Below are 7,764 nucleotides of genomic sequence, written 5' to 3'. Positions count from 1 at the left end.
TTGATGAAGTTATATGGTAGTCAATTACAACTTTTTAAAAAAAGAATGGGTATGTCAAGATTAATCAATACCTTAAAAACAGAGAGAAAGTGAAAACAGCAAAAGGCGGAAGGATGGGCAACTAATGGTGAAATGGAACTGGAGGCAGCAGGGAATCACAGCCACTCCCATTATAAGATATTGATCTTCATGGAAACTCGGACAAACGGTGGTTAGGAAAGATTGTTCCATCCATTACATTCCAGAGTAAAGTTCTGTTCGTAGCAGCAGCACTCCCTGTTACAATCTTTAACTATCTGTTTCTTTGCACATTGTTGACCTGTGGTGGAGCATGCTTTCAGAGATTTGCTTACGTAGGTACTTCCTCCTCTCAAGGTTATTGGGTTGTTCCTTGAGTTTCTGAGTAGGGCTATATTTGATTGCACACAATCAGCCGCTGAAGGGTGCACATTAAAAGAGAGAGAGAGAGGAAGAAACTGAACTTTCTTTATGCTGTTGCAAAGTAGCCAATTGCCTTAAAGGAGAATATCCATAGCCTGGGAGGCTTGCGGCCTTCTTGGCATGACAGTTTAAGTCCAGCAGGCCCCTGGCAAGGCCCCTTAGCCAGCTTAGCCCTCCAAGGCCCACGGCAAGTGTACCTAGCTGCCTCCCACCTCGGCATGGGCCTGTCCATGGCCTTTCTCTAAGGAAAGGAGAACCTCTGGCCTTCCACATATTGCTGGACTGACTACAACTCCCGTAATCCCTGATCATTGGCTAGGTCTGTCCTCCAAGACCAGCTCTCCAAATAATAGTCAGGGCAAATGCATAGCTCCATCCTGAGGCAGATGTGAATACACAGAGCTTTTTCGCACACAGGATTTTTGGACTGAGCTATACATAGTTACTGAGGATCCAGAGCTTTATCAAACATACCACTGTTGAGTTGTTTTTTGTTCTATCTGCATAACGTATATACAGTTTTATACCAGGAGTAGAACCTGTGGCCTTCCAGATATTGCTGGACCCCAACTGCCATCAGCTCCAGCTGAGAAGACCATCAGCTCCTTATTCTTAATTTATACATTAGTTCTGAAAACTAATACTACTGAACAGACGTGATACTCAACAGTGCAAATCTTTGCTCAAACTTTCATTTCCCCATAAACAGCCCTTCCTGTTTCCTTCCCAACTCCACAGCTTAATCCTCGCAGCTTCATTTAATACATACTAGAAATGTTGATGTTTCCCTGTGGATTTCAAGAATTAATACATCGTTAATGTCTTTTCCGGCTGTGTTAGCAGCTTGATAGACAGCAGGTGAATTATATACCGTTTGGAAGACACTCTAGGCAGGCTTCCTTATCACATTTGTGTAGAGTAGAGAATAAAGCAATGCCTAGCATGAGAGTGTAAACATGTCAAGACACTCTTGGTAAGTCATGTGGTTCCATGTAATCATTTCTTAAATGTCTTATAAAGGGCTGCACTGGCTGTAGTTTGTCTTCATTCAGTGTGTCACTGCCAGATCTACCTGATTCCTTGTGCTGCTCTGTCCTAAGTGGCTCATCTAATATATTTTAAAGACAGATTTGTCAGTTGCAGCAAGGGCAGGAGCTGTAGCTCAGCAACAGAGCCCATGTGTTGCATGTAGAAGACCTCTGTAGCAAGCCCCAGCATTCCCTGTTAAACAGACAAGGAAAGAGCTCTGCCAAGATCCCGGCGAGCTAGCACTAGGAGTAATAGCAGGACTCTGTGTAAGGCAAAAGCTTTATATATCCATGCTATAGCTAACTTTCTACATCAGGAATGAGGAGCTGCCCAGTGAAACATCACTGACTTCACCTGCTCGTCTTTCGTTTCCCGTTCTAATAACAATTTATACATTTTGGAACTTACTTTGTTGTTATTCCCCAGTAATTCTCAAATTGCGAGGTTTGATGTGGAACAACCGATCCTTTTAATCTTCTTTAAAGACTTCATTAATTTGAAAATATTGTAACCACTCTGTTATTTGTTGACCTAAGTCTTCAAACCTCTTTAATATAAGTTCACGGTCCTTTTCTGTTAATAAATCCTTATATGTCACCCAGCCCCCTCTCATGTTCTTTTCCCTCACTGATATCGCTTCAAGTGGGGAAAGCCACCATGTTTTTGTCTAGCACCTAAATTTGGAACAAGGGGTTGCTAATATCTTCTATGGGGAACCTACTAAAAAAAAGTAGTTGTGACTTGCTTGAGGACCTCAGTGTCAGGGCAAAGTCCTGGACAGTGGTATTTGGCAAGTAAATGGAACCATGGGATTGGAAGGAAACAAAAATATGACCACCCCCATGTAATCCACAATTCTGTGCACCAGAAGCAGAGAGCAGGTACATTGCAGAAAGATGCGTGCCAACCTTATAGTTTCAGATGGGGGCGGGGGAGAGTTTTAAGCAATGCAGGAATCTGCCTTACACTAAATCAAACTATTTATCCATCTATGTCACTATTGGTCACTTTGACTGGTAACAGCTCTGCAGGGACTCCAGCAAAGGGACTCCATATCACATGCTATCTGCTACTTCTAGCTGAAGATGCCAGGGATTGAACCTGGAACCTTCTTCATGAAAACCATGTGTTCTGCCACTGAGCTTTGGTCCCTCTACAGTTTTGGCTAAGTTCCAGGCCATTTTAATCATCAAGATTGCAATGTGGTGCATTGCACGGTGAAGAGGATTCCTGAGGTCTTATCAGGCTAAGTCACAGACCTTTGGTGTGAGTTTAGGTGAGTTTCTTTCAATGCATCTTTTTCTCTCTCACTCATTACAAGGAATAACGGAATAATCCACACCATGGGGCCAGCCTTAGGTCCTTGTCCTGCCAACAAATTTTGTCATTTTCTATAGGAGCTCAGGGTAGTGTCTGAAGCAGGGATACTCAGATATGTAGAGAAAGGGAAACAATACAGACTCCAAGAACAAGAAGCCAGTGTGGATTTCTGGAAACAGAGTGATAATCCTGGGAGTTGTGCAGCCACAGGACGAACCTCCTGTTCACTGCCTTTTTGCCAGGAAGAAGAAAGGAACACATTCAAAATTGTTATAACTCCATCACAAGGAGACCAATCTGGTGCAGTAGGCCCTGTTTCTTTCATATGAGTGAAGCAGCCTGAATGACAGGGAAAGGAAGCAGTGTACAGGGTTTTTCCTTTGGAATGGATCCAGGGTTCTTCCTTCCTTCCCTCCCTCAAAAATAACAGATGCCAGACGTGTCTGCCTGGGCAACAGCCAACCCCTGAGGCATGGGATCTATCAACAGGGTGGTGAAGGTTTATGGATCTCAACACAAAAGGCTGGCAGCCACCACAGTGTCCACGCACCTTGCTCTGGAGCAGCCACTCTCTAGTATAGTCCAGAGCTCCACCAGACCAGAAAAAGGTGGTCTCTCTTCAACAAAAAGAAAGGGACAGCATTTATAAACAATGGCTGAATACCTGAGCCCAGTGCTATTTTTCTAGAAAAAGAGGTGCCGGAATTCAGCATGAACACTTCCCTCGGTCTCTTAGAATGGCAATGGCCCCACCTGAGAGGTGCCAGAACTGAGTTGGGCAAGTTCCGGCTGAAAAAAAGCCCAGGCTGGACCACTCAAAATCCTCTTTCAGATGTGGGACAAATGTGCACATTATTGGCAAGGGTTATGAGTCATCCTTGAAGCAGTAAGACTGGCACAGAAAACGGTGTCTATAAATGACTGATGGGGTTGTGGTATGAATCTTCAGCAGTAATACCTCATAGGTGCATTTCATGGTATTTTGGCCAGAAATGTGTGGATTTCTGAAGGACCAGCATGATGGCTAAAATCCTAACGCAACATACGTGGGAGTAAGCCCTGTTGAATTGAATAGGACTGGCTTCTGAGAATACATGATTAGGGTTGTGCTATATGATTGCTATCTAACCCCAGATACCATTTGTTTAAAACAAACATGCTCCTTCACATTACTACTCTTTGTCCTTTTGATATTGTCAATATTATGAGGACAATTGGGCCACTCAGTTCCAATGGTCATGTTCACCACCTCACATGGTTCTCTTATGGGTTGTATGAAATGTATGTCATGCTTTGGTTACTTACCACTCAGCAATAAGTACCTAGCACCTCAGCTGGTTGTCAAAATAGGCTTAATTCTGATGAAGGGCAGAATAGAGGATACATTGGAATTTACCCAATGTTAATAAGGCAATATCCAACAAAGTTGCCCCACAAGCACAAGGACCTCTGCCTGCACAATGAGACTTCTTCTCCTCTTCCTGCATGCTCCCCCAACACCCCTCAGATATGCTCTGGGGTTCTCCAACCCTCTGGAGCAGATTTGGTTGGGGCAGGACAAGGAAAGAGGAAAGGGAGTCCTATCAAACAGATGGAGAGCCTTGCAATATCAGGATAACTGCTGGATAAAACTGAAAGTTTATTTGAGCAACAGTGAAAACAAATTTGCAATAAACTGAAATGAATGTGTGCCAAACTCATGCGTAATCTCCTAAATGCATTAGCCTGCATGCGCCAATTCCACTTCAGATCTTTCCATGCTAAGAAGGAAGTTCTGAAGGGGGGTTCTAAGCACATCAGGATGTGTGTGTGCCTAGTTCCTTTTGCAATCAGAAACTCTTGATAAGACAGAGTTCCTGATACAGTAATAGAATCTGAAGCCAGTTTGTGTGGAGATGTTGGGGTGTGCCCCCTCCCCATTTTTACCTGCATGTATCCTGGCGTGCTCTGGTCCATGGGGTCACGAAGTGTCGGACATGACTCAACGACTAAACAACGACATCCTGACAAATACCGGCATCAGGCTTTTCCCGCTCAGCTAATCCTCAGTTGTCACCTTCAAAAAACACACACCCCAATGGTCATTCCACACCTGCTTCAACTTCCACCAACTTTAACATTCTATACTCCAAGCGATCCTCACCCCTCCAAATGCAAGAGCTAAGCTTGGGGGCAAACAGAGATTGGCCAGAACCTGTTTTTAATTTAATGTGATATTCTTGGGAAAAACACAGACAGGATTTATGCTAAAAATAAACCTAGGAAACGTGCACGATAAAGGGTTGATTTGAAGGAAATGCACCACAAACCTTGGAATCATGATTCCTTGGAAGTGTATGGAAACACCAGTAGGGAATTCTGCTGGAAAAACTACCGTAGTAGGAAGAACTGTGGGTCACAAGAGCTGTGGTAAGGGAATGGGAAAATATGTTCATCTTTCACTTGGAGAGGCTTTGGCATGGAATACTGCCACCCTCGTGAACCCTCACAAGTCAGGCTTTGTACTGGCTTAAACAAAACTGGCTTTATTGCAGTAGTTGTATATATAGTACATCAAAGGAAAATAAACAGAAATGCATTCTCTCAACCTAAGGTTTATGCTGTGTGGTGTCCTCTGGAGATTAGAGAACCAGGCTATATTGCTTAGGAGCAGAGGCACTTGCTCTCAGTGAACCAAGAAACCAAGAGCTAGAGAAGCTAGCTTGCCAGTTACAAGAATTGTTAGTGCAAGTAGTCTAGTCTGCTCACAAGATGCCAGTTTTCTAACCCTGGAGGAGGAGGTACGGTCTTTCAAGACTCCTCTCTGACCACATTACACTATTTGCTTGAGTAGACTGATCGTACAGTGATGTCTGCTCCATCTCAAAAATCCTATATCCTAGAAACCCAAATTGTGTAATTTGACTGTAAACAGAACAAACTACACAGGGTGAGGACCAATGTAATGTAAGACTACCCAGCTGCTTCCTTCCAGCTTCACAACAGAACTCATCATCTGCATGAATTATGGCAGAGCTGCTGATCATTGGTCCATTGTCTACAGAATGCACACACCAGAAGTGAGATGTAATGTAGACATGGAATCTGGCAAACACCACAACAGCTATCGCTGGCTGAAGAGGTTTGCTACTGTTCAGTTGCTTAAAAGCAGATTGCCTCTTTGGGGCAGATGTTTCAGTGCAAGATCTCGAGTGGTATATGTTGTTTCTCCACACCCAGGTACGTAGCAGCTATAATAATATGGCTTTGCCGCTGTCCAACCTCTGCCTTACACAAGGGTTGAGTAAGATCCAAATGGAGCGAGGATGAAATGGCTTATGTTCATTCCCCTGCTCATTATATTTCCACACCTGCATATTTAACATTTTCATCTTTACCCCTGATGGACTTGAAAATGCTGGCCTGGCCCAGACCTGTGCTATTCTACAGTTGCACTCTAGTGCATGCTTACTTAAGAATCTCATTGAACACAGTGGGATTTCTAAAGTGTGGCTATATTCCAAGACTTTATTCTATTTTATTGTATTTTTACTTCTGTGATTGGTGAAGACTATGCAGTTCAGATACCCACAAAGGTTTTAATTACTAATTAGTCAAATAAATGTTCCTGTTTCCCTCGTTCTCTCCAAATTACCTCCTTCTATCATAAAAGTTTATGCATGAATATATCCCAAGATGTAATTTTATTGCATTTTTATTCCTGTGACTGATGAAGACTATGTACAGTAGTTAAAATGGCCACAAAGGTTTTTAATAACTAATACAAGCTTGCGTTTCCCCCGCTCTCTCCAAATTACCTCCTTCTATCATATGCGCTTAAGCTTATATGAGCTCTAAATATTTTGGAAGCATTTTGGGCCATTGAAATAAAGCTCTCTGAATAATAGCATTGCCAATATTGTTCAGGCGTTTTGTTTGTGAGCAATGTCCTAATGCACAGGTGCCCTCCAGATGTTGTAGACTACAACTACACCCAGCATGGCCAGAGGTCAAGGATGAAGGGAGTTGTAGTCCACACCATTTGGAGGACACCATGTTGGCTACTCCTTAGAATGATTCTTTCTGGCAAGGAGTCTCTTGCAACCTCTGGAGATACCTCAGCACAAGCCGTATAGTCAGAATCTTTTGCAATGCAAGGAAATGGTGGTTCGCCAATAAGCAAAAGGTCAGCTATAGACGGGGCTTCTGTGTTATGCTGAGCAAGTTCAAAGGTTTGAGAACTGAGCAGAATCAGGAGTATCAGCTGACGAAAGACAGTAACTCAGTTTGTATATTTTGTTTATAGACACCCTGCAAGCAATGTGTACCTGGAAGCAGAAGTAGGCAAAAGGTGGCCATGTGCCAGATTAGATTCTGGGGTACCACCCTTCTCTGACTCCCTCCCTGCTTTCTTCTTTGTTCACATTCAATTTCACACCATCAGGTAAATCCATATAAATGCAGTCTGTTGGATTGCCAGCATGTTTTCCTCTCTGGGTAGAGCTAGGAAGCAGGAAATCCAAACAAAACACACACACACACACACACACACACACACACACACGGAACATAATCCACTAGGGAGCTCTCTTGTGCAAGCTTTGTAGAAATGAGCAGGATCTATGCTAGAACTTTTTGGTTAGCTCCCATTGATTTCAGTGGTTCTTTCAGTCTGAGAGAACATCTGGGTTTCTGTCTCCTGCCATTAAGAGAGTCCCAGATTCACCATTTGGAGACCACTGCCTCACCTTAACCTCCCGGCAAGCCACATCAGTTGCCTGGGTATGTTAATTCAGAAGTAAATCCCACTGTGTTCAGCACGGCTTGTTCCTAGATAAGTGTGAATAAAATTGTAGCTATAGAATTCAGGAAAAAGAGTTGATTGAAAAAAATGTACGCAGTACATAAAATGGATCTAGGCTGGCTGCAGCCATAATTTTGTGAGGAGTGATAAACTGTGCAAGAATACAGCACAACAGAACGAGAGAGAGAGAG

This window comes from Podarcis muralis, chromosome 2 (genome assembly GCF_964188315.1).
Source record: "Podarcis muralis chromosome 2, rPodMur119.hap1.1, whole genome shotgun sequence".
NCBI classification, from domain to species: domain Eukaryota; kingdom Metazoa; phylum Chordata; class Lepidosauria; order Squamata; family Lacertidae; genus Podarcis; species Podarcis muralis.
The sequence above is the reverse complement of the archived record's forward strand: the minus strand, read 5'-3'. Positions refer to the sequence as shown.